We start from the raw sequence: 13,080 nt of genomic DNA on the forward strand, positions 1-13,080 counted from the left end.
GTTTTTATCTGTTAGGAGTGAAATACCACAAGGCTCAGTTTTTGGACCATTATTATTCTTAACTTATGTTAGTGATATAATGATTATTTCCTCAATATTACTACCAATACTTCCTGCAGGTGATATTTATTAATTTTCTCAGTGGAGACAATTTAAATGAGCTTATTTTGTCTTAATTCTGAAAAAAAGAAATTACTTAACTGGGTTTATGCAAACATACTCTCATTAAACATTACCAGAAGTCATTATATAATATTTAGCACGAAAGGTAAATCTGTGCAGACAAACTTAAATGTTTACTTTGATTAGGGTTGCCATACGTCCGGATTTTTCCGGACATTCCCTACATTTAGGTGTCAAAATCTTCGACCGGAAGGAATTTAACATTCTCCTAAAGTCCGGAATTTCAGCTTCTATCACTTTTTCTTGAATAACTTAATATACCATTACACTCTAATGACGAGAGGGAGAGGCCTTCGTTGTTTTCGTCAGCCGTTAAGTGTTGCCAACTTGGCTGGTTTAGTGCTAGCAGCTAGCTAACTGTCCTGCTTTTTCCTCTTGTTCAGCCACGAGCTTCTTTTTCTTCCTTCCATAGTACTGTTATAGCCATAAAATACATGGTAACTGCACACAGTTATCGGCTTGGTTATCATTTTTACACTGTAGCATTTGTTATTCTTATGATCTTATCCTGCATCTAAGGCGCTTTAGTATTTTTCAGTCATAATCTAGCCAGTCCTGTGCTTTGCCTGTTTTTCATTACATTGTAAAAAGATTAAAGATTGTGATACAGTACAGCGGTGCTGGTATATATATATATATATATATATACACACGGTATGCAGAGATTTCATTTCACCGTGAAGACATGTATGCAAAATAACCACAGGAGAAATGAATGGAGCGACAGTGAGTATTTCGTATATTACATCTCTGTCTGAAGATGTAATATACGAAAGTTCTCACTGTCGCTCCTTTCACTTCTCCTGTGATTATTTTGCATATATATATGTTTCGGTCATTTTGCGAAATTGGTTATTTTGCAAACTGCCCGGTTATTTTCCAAAAAGACCGAAACCGTGATCAATTTGCAGACTGACCGTAATTGTAAGGGCATTTTGCAAAAAGACCAAAACCATGGTCAATTTGTAAAAATGACCTTAAATGGCTTGGCATATTGCAAAAGGACCACGGTTGTGGCCTTTTTGCAAAATCATAAGCAACCTAGTTGGTCAATATGCAAAATGCGAAAGGACATGAAAAAGGGCTATTTTGCAAAATCATCAGTAATCTACTTGGTTAACTGAAGTGAACGCAAGTGAAACGAAATGAAAGTAATAAAAAGACAAGTGTGTTAAATCTTAGAAAATACATTGAACCTTAAAGGGTATGTTTATTCAATCTTCAAAAAATATATAGAAATAAGTATCTTACATCCTTAAGCCTGTGTGTGTGTGTGTGTGTGTGTGTGTGTGTGTGTGTGTGTAAAAATACATATATTCATGTGTGTGTGTGTTTAAAAATACATATATTCGTGTGTGTGTGTGTGTGTGTTTCCTTTTAAGAAAATACTCTATCAGACTTGTTAGAGCAAGAGGCACTGGACTTGCATCTGCTATTACATAAAACTTGGTTTCTGAAACCCTTACAGCATCTGGTCATACATGACTTATTGCAGCAGCATTTAGTGAATCCCTGACCGTGTCCCATGGAATCTGCATAGGCTGCTTCCCGCAGACTTACTTCCCGCTCCTGTGATGCATCTTCTATACAGATAGGAATTTTTCCATAAATGGAAATTGGTTATGAGTGTGCACGTGATTAAGCAGGCCGTGCTTTGTACCAAGCTTATACTTGCCATTGTCCAGTGCCTGAACAACAATTGCCTCCACATTCGGAAACTCAGTTCGTCTGCGGGCAACGAATGGAACAGGAACCATCACAGTGTCCCCTTTGTGGGCTGGTTCAAATCGCTTCACAGAATGATTCTTATTTGTTTTTGTTTTTTAGCTTGTTTCTGCTGTTCTGTGTTGGACTTCATTTGTTCAGTTTGAATACTACGACTCTGATCGCAGAGGGAGCAAAACACAGGCTCATCAGTATCTTCATTCCTCACAGAACACAGAGTATAAGAGTGGCATGGGTTCCCACACACCTTGCACAGATTAGAATCAAAGTAGCTTCTACCACAGGAGATGCAGTTAATGGCAGCTGATGCATCTTCTTGCTCTTCAGCACCTATCTCCTCCTCCTCTATATCTGCACCCTCCTCAGAGACAACACCTAGTGCTTCTGCAAGCTGCTCCTCTGTCTGCATGCCGTTTATGACATCCTCTGGTATAGATGATGTGGCAACTTCATGCTGTTCGAGACAACTGGCTTGACAATCACAGACCTTTTGCGCATTGACCAACACTATTACTGTGATTTTGCAAAAAGATTAAAACCGTGGTCCTTTTGCAAAATGCCCAGACATTTAAGGTCATTTTTGCAAATCGATCATGGTTCTGGTCTTTTTACAAAGTGCCAAGATTTTTATGGTCATTTTGCAAATTCATCACTTTTTTTTTTTTTTTTGCAAAATGACCTGGCATTTTGCAAAATGTACAATTTCGTAAAATGACCATAACACACACACACGCACACACACACACACACACACACACATATATATATATATATATATATATATATATATAATTATTTATTTATTTATTTCAAGGTTTCATAATGTCAAAGGCCCAAAGTGTGTGTTGGAGCCCTTGGGGGGCGGGAGGAGCATGGGTTTCAGTGGAGGCATCCGGTATTTTGACAGGTCAGATATGGCAACCATAACTTAGATCAAATACAACTAAAAAAGTAGAGAGTAGGAAATTCTTAGGTGTAATTATTGACAGTAAGCTATCATGGCAACATCGTATAGAACATATATATAAAAGTAAAATGGCAGAATATTGGAATTTTGTGTAAAGCAAGGAAATCCCTGAATACTTCTACTTTAGTTACTTTAAATAGCAGCTTAATTTATCCATATTTTACTTATGGCAGTGAGGTGTGGGGGTCTGCAAATGACTCTTGTATTCAGTCAGTTTTAAATCACAAAAGAGGTAAGTTAGAAAAATTACATCTTCCAAATGCAGAGATCATGCAGACCCTCTATTTCGATCCCTTAAACTGCTAAAGTTTACCAATACTGTACGGGTAAATTAATGTTTAAATTTGTGAAAAATCTAATGCCAAGAGATTTATGTGATATGTTCAGTGTACGTGAAGAAGTCCATTCTTATCCCTCCAGACAGAGAGGCCAGCTACGTGTTGCAATGGCCAGAACAACTTACGACCATGAGATTTTTTAGTATAGAAGTAAACAGTTATGGAATGAAATGTTACCACAATTAAGCCATCAATGTTCATATTCTGCTTACAAGTATAGGCTGAAAAATTTTCTTTCGTGACCATTGAGTATTTCGTATTTTTATAGAATATTATGACAGCTACTTAATACTGTAAGCAGTTCCTGCTACTAACACTTTTCCTGTTGCTAAATAATGTATTTGTAAAAAAAATGAGGACAGATATACCAAACGATATCAAGTCCCTATTATCATGAATAATTTATTTTAAATACAACATGGAAAAAAATGAATGTAACATGTATATGCTTATCCATGACAATAAATATTTTAATTTAAATTGAACTGAACTGAACATAGGAATGATCTCTTGCACTGAGGAAGCTAATTAAGACTGTATCAAACCTCTCCTGTTCGAAGAATCTCCTCTCAGTCAAGTTAAATCAAGGGATATAAGAATAAATTATAATAATGTCACAGAATTCAGAGGATCAAGAGTTGGTGCAAGTAGAGGTGAGCAGTCAGAGGGTAGCTGGCAGTTGAGGCAGAGAGAAAGATGAGTATGTGGAGTGGGAATCTCTGGGTAAGAAAAGAATGACCACACAAACAGAACAGTAAAGTCAATGTGACGTAGGTGGTTATGTAACCCCCCCTCTCTCTCTCTCTCTCTCTCTCTCTCTCAAGTGTTACCGTACCAGCCGGTCATGAACTCAGGACTGGCTGCCACGCGATTCTATGAATGTCATTAAAAATATATAAATACTTAATGGCTGTTTGTGAGTCTTTGCTGCTAGAGTAGCCTAAGTGATAGAGTGAGTGAGTCTGTGAGGTCTGAGGGTATGATGGAGTTGTGTGTGACTAGGTGGGCGCAAGTAAACTAATGGGTGAGTAGGTGGGTGAATCAGTAACTGTTTAGAGAGTTTGTGCTAAAAGTAAGTGCAGGGAGTGGAAGGGGATGGGTGAATGTGAATGAGTGAGTGTCGGTCAGTGTATGAGAGTGAATGAATTAATGTATTAACAATCCATTACGCGACGATGGCCAGCTGCAGGTGGGGCGTTGTGGTTCAGCCTGTACACTCAGAGTAGGATCCTTATGTGGTTAGAGCCTAAGAATATCATCTCTCGCCTCTCTTTGGACACAAACGAAACCACCCAGACAACAGAAACAACTCGATACTTGCAGTAACAAACAAAAAAACTATAATAAATAATTTTCTTATGAAATCTCCCAAATTATATACTGATTTCTCTCATGATACACACATCTTGCTATTTCAAACAAATTCAGCACCACTGAATTCTTTTGGAGTGTGAAAGTATGTATATTTCTTAATGCAATGTTTTTTCACTGTGCTCCTTAGTTTTCACCGGCGTGTACACATTGTCTGAAAATTTTCGTGCTTCATTGCGAAACATAAGATGGGTTTAGGAAGCTAAAAATTGCATTGCCAGGTTCGCCAGACGTTTCTCTTCAATTCGGTAAGATAAACAAAATCGATTTCCAAACTAGAAAAAGTGGTGACGGGGATGGCCAATGGGATCCCGACAATTTCTGGACCCATGGCCACTGAGGGGCTAAACAGGCCGTTGCTTGGTAACGAGTAGTTGCCAGGCAACCATAACCTTGTGCACACAACTAGGTTTTAGCCTGGTCATTATGTCCAGTTTGGTCGGAATCGGTTAATTCGGAAGGGTAGAAGTGTGGCAGTGCCTGCCACAATTAAACATGAATACAAGACTACAAGAAAGAAAACACGACTAACAGTAAGGACAGCATGGAGCTGGCCAAAAGAGAGCAAGCACAGGAACAGTGAGTGAGTGTGGGTGAGGGAAAATGAGTGAGTGAACGTGGGTGATTGAGGGAGAGTGAGTGAATGAATATGCAGGGAGTGAGATTGTGGTGGAGAGTGAGTGACTGAATGTGGGTGTCTTAAAAAAAGACTTTGTAGTAAACTTGTAGGCTATTTGCACTGTAGGCTGTCATGAAAGACTTTGTATATTCTTGTAGTGGAGTTTTGTATATATTAGACTTGTGGACGAGTGGTTGTTATACTTGAGTAGTTTTGTAAGTAGAAAATCTTGGTTCCCTTTTGTCATGCAATGACAGGAGAGGTAAAGAATAGTATGGGACTATTTTTATTTGTCTTGGAATATTAACAAAGTCTCTCACACACGAGTGAAGTATAAGTAGAGTCCCGCTAGCTACCTCCCTGTCTCGCTCTCTCTCTCTCTCTTCCATGTTGCTAAGCCCTTCTCCCTACTACCTGCCTGTTCTATGGCCTGTCTCCTTCTGACCTCTTGACTCCTAAATTCTGGTGTAGCAGGGGTCGTGTCACGTGTGTTACACTGTGGTTGGAAAGTTCTAGAAGCCTGTGTGTGAGTATGTGTGTATGTGTGTGTATGGTCACGAGGCGCTGTCGTGTGCCTATAAAGCATTCCTTGAGTTAAGAGTGTGTAAGCATGTTTAGCATTGCTCGATTCTCGCAGACACAGTACCTTCTCATCATCTGACTTCCTGCTTCTATCCGTCTCTCTATCTATCTATTTATCCATTATGATTTGTAATTATAATATGGAGACTTGACATTGCTCGGCCGCGCCGCTAAAGGTCCTCCGACAGCAATTATCATTGACATATGCTAATCTATTAGTACATAATATGGATTATAATATTGTATACATATAATATTCATAGTAAATTGCAATGATCTAGTAATATTACATTTTAAACAAGTTGTATACATATTTGAATAAATGCAATGGTTGTTGTATGACATTTTGTAAGATGTGTATGTATAACAGACATACGCATATAATTGTGCAATGGTAATACTGCTAGGTTATACATTACATATTGAGTTATCCCTTTAGTAATGTCTAATATTTCACCTAACTTGTATGATGATACTGGTAATACAGAATTGTGGTAATACATAATTGTAACAATGTGAATTGTTACATAATTGTATTGTAATTGTTACATGGTAGTAACATTGTAGTAATACATAATTGTAATATTTTCTGAATTGTTACATAATATTGTGGTAATGCATAATTGTGTAGTTACATTTTGTTAAAGCAACTGTTACATAATTGTGTTGGCCTTATAATTGTAGTTAAAGTTACATAAAAGTTACATCTTGTTAATGCAACTGTTACATAATTGTTACATATTGTTTGTAGTTACTTAATTGTAGTTAAAGTTACATAAAAGTTACATCTTGTTAATGCAACTGTTACATAATTGTTACATATTGTTTGTAGTCACATAATTGTAGTTAAAGTTACATAAAAGTTACATCTTGTTAATGCAACTGTTACATAATTGTTACATATTATTTGTAGTTACATAATTGTAGTTAAAGTTATAAAAGTGACATCTTGTTAATGCAACTGTTACATAATTGTTACATATTGTTTGTAGTTACATAATTGTAGTTAAAGTTACATAAAAGTTACATCTTGTTAATGCAACTGTTACATAATTGTTACATATTGTTTGTAGTTACATAATTGTAGCAAGTGTAACATAATGCAATCGTTTGTCGTTACATAACTGTTACATATCGTTTGTCGTTACATAATTGTAGCAAGTGTAATATAATGCAATCGTTTGTCGTTACATAATTGTTACATATCTTTTATAGTTACATAATCGTAATAATTGCAGTCCTGACATTGAATCCGGTCATGCTACGGTCGATGATATGATGTGCCATGCCACTTGCTTGTGGAGACAACCGTTTGCTTTTTGTTTCACTTATAGAAGAAGTTTATGTGGTATTTTGGCATTTGTAGTAACACTTACGCTTATTTTCATTTGTTTGTTATGTGATCTTACTCTATTTCTTTTTCTTTCTTTCTTTCTTTTTTTGTATGTATTGATTTTCTATAGTTTGTTTTCCTTCGTTTGTCTACGTTTTTTCTGTGTTGTTCATGGTTGCATAATTGCTGGTTAAATCCCTTGGGACCCTTTTTTAAGGTTTAGTTTATCTTGCACAGATATTACTGAAAATGATATTATATAGTCCCATATTTTGTTATTTTATATAAAAAATATATATACACTATATACAGTATTAACTATATACACTGACTTGTTCTTCACTTGTACCTATCGTGGGCAATATATATGTCAGCACTGTGTGGATATCATTGTCTTCACGATTGTGTTGAAGATGTTCATTCTTGCTAACGTCATTTGTGTTGGCCATTTTTTTTCTCTGGTTTTCCTTGTAATTTAATGTATCTGTTTCCACTAGGTAGCTTTAATTAATAAATGTTTAATACAGTTCTTTTAATCGCTCACTGAGTAACTGTGATGGTATATTTTTCTTTATTACTTTGTAGATGTAATAATGTATAGCTGTATGTATGAAACACGTATTTTATGTAGGTATAAATGGTAACACTAGTTGGTAGTAAATAAATGCTATAATAAATGAATGAATATATACAGTGTAGAATATATATTGTTGGTGATTATTTAGTGTTTGAGTTATGCAGATAACTGAAGTAAGTATGTGTACGTAAGTTATAACTACTGTATACAGCACGTTTTATATGTTTGTGCAAAATGTGTTGTCTATCACTGTGTATCGTATAGATGAAGTAAATATGTAACTCTAATTTTTACCGTGGTGGGAATGGTGTGACTGGTGTTGCACGTGGTGATAGCGTTGTCCTTCACGGGGTGATTGACGTGTTGTGGGGTGTCAGTCACACGTTGATACGTATGGTGACGTCGACCTCCCACAATGGTAGCTGTGGTGAGTAAATGAGTAGCGATGAGTAACTTGAGTGAAGATGAGTAAGATGAGTTGTGAATATGGACTTAGTATTTGCTTCGTCGTCTTGACCTCTTCACTCCTGCGTCAGCGGTGGAGGTTGGGTGGATGTAGCAGATAGAGGAGGGTGAGGTCTGGTGGTTGTGAGTTGTGAGTCGTGTCTCACTCTTCGTTTGTTTGTTTTGTTTTTTCTTCCTTGATGTATTCTTGGTCCTTTTTTCTTGTGATTTATTCGTTGTGGGATGAAGACTGCCGCTACTTGTAGGAGCGTGTAGAAGATTATACAGATGCATCGTAGAGTTGTTACTTGTAGTTGATTGTAGATGGTTGTAGTTCGTTGGTTCGTCGTAGAAATTGCAAGATTGTTTGCATCAGTACTTTGTTACACTACTTGCAAGTCATCCTGTGACCTCTTCACCTTTACATCAGCATGATGATCGGGGAGACGGAGGGGGGGGTTGGAGAGAATACTGTCAGGAGTTGGTTGTGAGTTGTCGGTTGTGAGAGGTATTATTTGTTTTCAATCTTGATATTTTGTAGGAATTCACTGTTGATTCGTAGGCGAGATTCGTATACATTCACTGCTACCAAATGTCTTAAAAATAGACTTTGTTGTAAACTCGTAGGCTATTTGCACTGTAAGCTGTCATGAAACACTGTATATTCTTGTAGTGGAGTTTTGTATATATTAGACTTGTGGACAAGCCGTTGTTATACTTGAGTAGTTTTGTAAGTAGAAAATCTTGGTTCCCTTTTGTCATACAATGACAAGAGAGGTAAAGAATAGTATGGGACTATTTTTATTTGTCTTGGAATATTAACAAAGTCTCTCACACACGAGTGAAGTATAAGCAGAGTCCCGCTAGCTACCTCCCTGTCTCGCTCTCTCTCTCTCTCTTCCAAGTTGCTAAGCCCTTCTCCCTACTACCTGCCTGTTCTATGGCCTGTCTCCTTCTGACCTCTTGACTCCTAAATTCTGGTGTAGCAGGGGTCGTGTCACGTGTGTTACACTGTGGTTGGAGAGTTCTAGAAGCCTGTGTGTGAGTACGTGTGTATGTGTGTGTATGGTCACGAGGAGCTGTCGTGTGCCTATAAAGCATTCCTTGAGTTAAGAGTGTGTAAGCATGTTTAGCACTGCTCGATTCTCGCAGACACAATACCTTCTCATCATCTGACTTCCTGCTTCTATCTGTCTCTGTATCTATCTATTTATCTATTTATCTATTATGATTTGTAATTATAATATGGAGACCTGACAGGTGAGGTTTTTTTTTCTTTATGCAAGGAAGAGGGAACCAAAAGCTAGGAGCCCGCAAACTGCACTTCCAAGAAAAAATAAATAAAATAAAAAAAGAGCCAAATTCAAGATGTGTTCATTTCCAGATGCCTGGACACACTGCGTTTGAAAGACTGGAGATCATAGGAAGAAGGAAATACAGACACAGGGGGACAGTTCCAGAGATGACCTGTTGCATTAAAGAAGGACTGGGAGTAACGGTTAACTCCTGCATTAGAGAGTTGAACAGAAAAGGGATGAGAGTTTGTTGCTAGACAGTAGGAGGGATGCAAGCAGACAGTTCAGGGGAACTGTGACCATTGAAGTAGCGTTAACTCGCCCCATCCCGACCGATTTTCCACAGCTGCCCCCCAATCCCGACAGATTTTGGAATTTTTTTTTTTTTGGCTCAAACCTTCACTTTCGGTGAGAAACATCGAAAATTCATAGAGAAATCGCTCACCTGAGGTTTAAAATACCGGATACAGGTAACAGTATCCCTTACTTTACTGTTTCTATGAGGCAGGCTCCAAAGAAAACGAGTTCTATGGGAGGGGTAACTATTCCACACCACTCATAAACAGTATTTATTTATTTATTTGGTACGAATTTATATGTAGTACACAAGTATATTGGTTTTCACACAGTAATATAAGCGATATAAGCATTGTTTCACTCACCAAACACATCAACATATGGCACATTCTTTTACAACGCTACCGCCTCATCACTTCTGCTTGTTTCTTCCTCTGGCTTGTTTCTTCCTTTGTCCTCCACCTCAGGAATCACTTTTGCCTTGAATTTCATCATCAGAGAGAACGTGGCGCGACATGTCTTTACTGGCCAGGTCACTGCTAACAGGTGAGTTGCTGAGAAAATGGCGTGCGGGGGGGGGGAAGCGTGTGTTCAGGTGGGATCCCCACCTGACGGCAGATAGAGGAAGATCTCCCACATATGCCTACCAAAAATTACCTGTGAAACTTGAAAAAAGTGCAAATGACGGACCTCACAATTGCAAAACATATGGATACGTCGTCGAGTGCCACCGTGACAAAACGTGGTGACGTATCCATACGTCAACAGAACGCCTCTGGTTAAAAAAGAAACAAGATCCAACAGTGCAACGAAGAGGCAGAAGTTGAAGGGAGCCAGTAAGAGGAGAGTTAGTGAAACGAAAATGCCTTTGACTTCACCCTATTCACCCTATTGAGAAGAACTGTATGTGCAGAGCCTCCCCACACATGAGAGTTGTACTCTGCACAGTGGCGAAGAAAATCGGTGTATAAAGTCAACAACTGTGCAAGGGTAAAGAAGGTGCGGAGTCGGCTTAGCACACCTAATCTCTTGACTGCAGGTTTTACAGGAGATGTGATATAATCTTTCCAAGATGAATACCAGAGAATAAAACCCCAAGTATGTTTAAGGATGATGCAGGATTGAGCTGGAGATTATTGAACATTAGGGGGTACTCCTGTGGAAGATTTTGTCGGATTGATAGGTGTAAAAACTGAGTCTTTGATGCATTAAAAACAACAAGAGATAGGAAGGGTGATTGAGTGAAAGGCTATGTAGGGGGTTGAGTAGATGGCTAAGAGAAAGAGAAAGAGGCGGGGGGCGTTGATGCGGGAGTGGTCATTCTCTCTCTCTCTCTCTCTCTCTCCCTCTCTCTCTCTAAAACCGCAAACTCAGTTCCCCCAAATTATCCCACTAATCAAGTTAACACACAATGACATGTTGTGGGGCGCAGATTTTCACTTTTTTGAGTCATTGAATTTCTTTATATTACGTGTTGTGAGATTCTATTATATATTTGTTTTTAGTATGCAAGAGTGCTCTCATGTGATAATACTTGTTACTGTTATTATAAGAGATTGTGTGTGTGTGTGTGTGTGTGTGTGTGTGTGTGTGTGTGTGTGTGTGTGCGCGCGCGCGCGACGGAGGTACATATCATGAGGGGTGCTATTGTGAATTCATGATTATTTACACTGTAAGTAATAATAAAAACAATAATTAATAATAGTAGCAGTAATAATAATAATAATAATAACTATAGTAATTATAATAATGAAAGAAAAACATTCGGGAGCCGAATGCTAATCGCCCGCCAGAATAAGCTGTTGGCCAAGTCCAAGATTTTGGCCATGTCTTGATGCCCTGAAGGTTTTATGTTGATAGCTCAATCTGTTCATGAGGTATAATGGTGCTAAAGGCAGGCGTTAAAGACTAGTTGACATTTGGCATCCCTTTTGGTGACCTTGACGTACCGTTGACCCCGAGTGCCCATTTTCGAACACGGGCAAGATTTTGGCCATATCTTGATACCCAGAAGGTTTCATGTTGATAGCTCAAGCCCTTCATGAATTATAATGGGAACACACACACACACACACACACACACACACACACACACACACACACACACACACAGGCCAAAAAAAATATCTCTCTGCCTCATAAGTTGGACAATAATGATCATAATAATTTATTATCATTATTATTATTATTATTATTATTATTATTATTATTATTATCATCATTAGTAAAACTAAGGAAAACACAGAAACAGTATCGGCGATAGAGATTAGGCCTCAGGGAGGTACGTTGATAGATGAAGTGGCAGGAAAGGCAGACAGATAGAGACGGATTTGGTAGTTAACAGCTGCAAGAGGTATTGCTGCATTGATCTCTCTCTCTCTCTCTCTCTCTCTCTCTCTCTCTCTCTTTTTCTCTCTCTCTTTCTTACAATGCCCTATATAACATATGTATATTTCACCTGCCATTCCAGGCAAGCATACTATTCCTGGTAGTCATCGTCCATTTGTAATTTGTATATACTGTTGTAGTTACGGCAATGCCAAAATAATATTATCTGTATGATACAAGTGTTCACAGCAATTAAAATGTATTAAAACTGTTATATACGGTAATTGGTAGGATATTACCTGAATAGTATATCAATTAATGTAAAGCACCTCTTCCCTGTGCATTTATCATACGCTGACAGCAATATTTTCCTACATTAATGTTTTGATTGACCAATGTGACATTCTACCGGTCATCTAAAATTACATCTTTATTTTGTTGTTGCTCTCAGATGACGACTACTGTACCTATCAGTTCTCGAGTGACGTTAGGGATGAAGTAACTATAGTTAGTCCGGATTATGTTGATCACTGCCAAAATTTTTTACCCGGCTGAATAAATCATCTGCAGGGACCAAGACTACAGTACACAAGAGAAACGTCATCTGCTGTTATAATTATGGCTCTAAGACTGCCTGCCCAACGGACTGATATGTTATGTTACTGTATTTTTATTTTTCAGTGCGAGAAAGAATGAACGAAAGGTCAGAAAACCGGAAGAATGTTCCGTCCAAGAAGAAGAAGAAGAAGACAAAAAAAAAGATAATAGAGAGCAAAGTTCAAGATGCGTTCAATTCGAGATGCCTGGAAACACTGCGACTGAAAGACTGGAGGTCATAGGCAGCAGGAAATGCAGACAAAGGAAGACATTGCCAGAGTTTACTTGCTTCTTACATAAAGGGCTGGAAGTAGCAGTTAACTCTTGCATTAGAGAGCTGGACAGGAAAGGGATGAGAGTTTGTTACCAGACTAGTGTTACGTGCCCGCAGTAGTGGTGGAGGGATGCAAGTAGACACCTTAGT

The 13,080-nt window shown here is 38.1% G+C and overlaps 1 pseudogene; it reads right to left on the reverse strand.

The window, feature by feature from the left end:
* LOC145408507 (uncharacterized) overlaps window positions 1–13,080 on the reverse strand; it is a 79,471-nt pseudogene that overhangs the window by 23,422 nt on the left and 42,969 nt on the right.

Source organism: Coenobita brevimanus, chromosome 77 (genome assembly GCF_032717465.1).
Source record: "Coenobita brevimanus isolate Jiangsu-jjx chromosome 77, ASM3271746v2, whole genome shotgun sequence".
In the NCBI taxonomy this organism is placed as follows: Eukaryota; Metazoa; Arthropoda; class Malacostraca; order Decapoda; family Coenobitidae; genus Coenobita; species Coenobita brevimanus.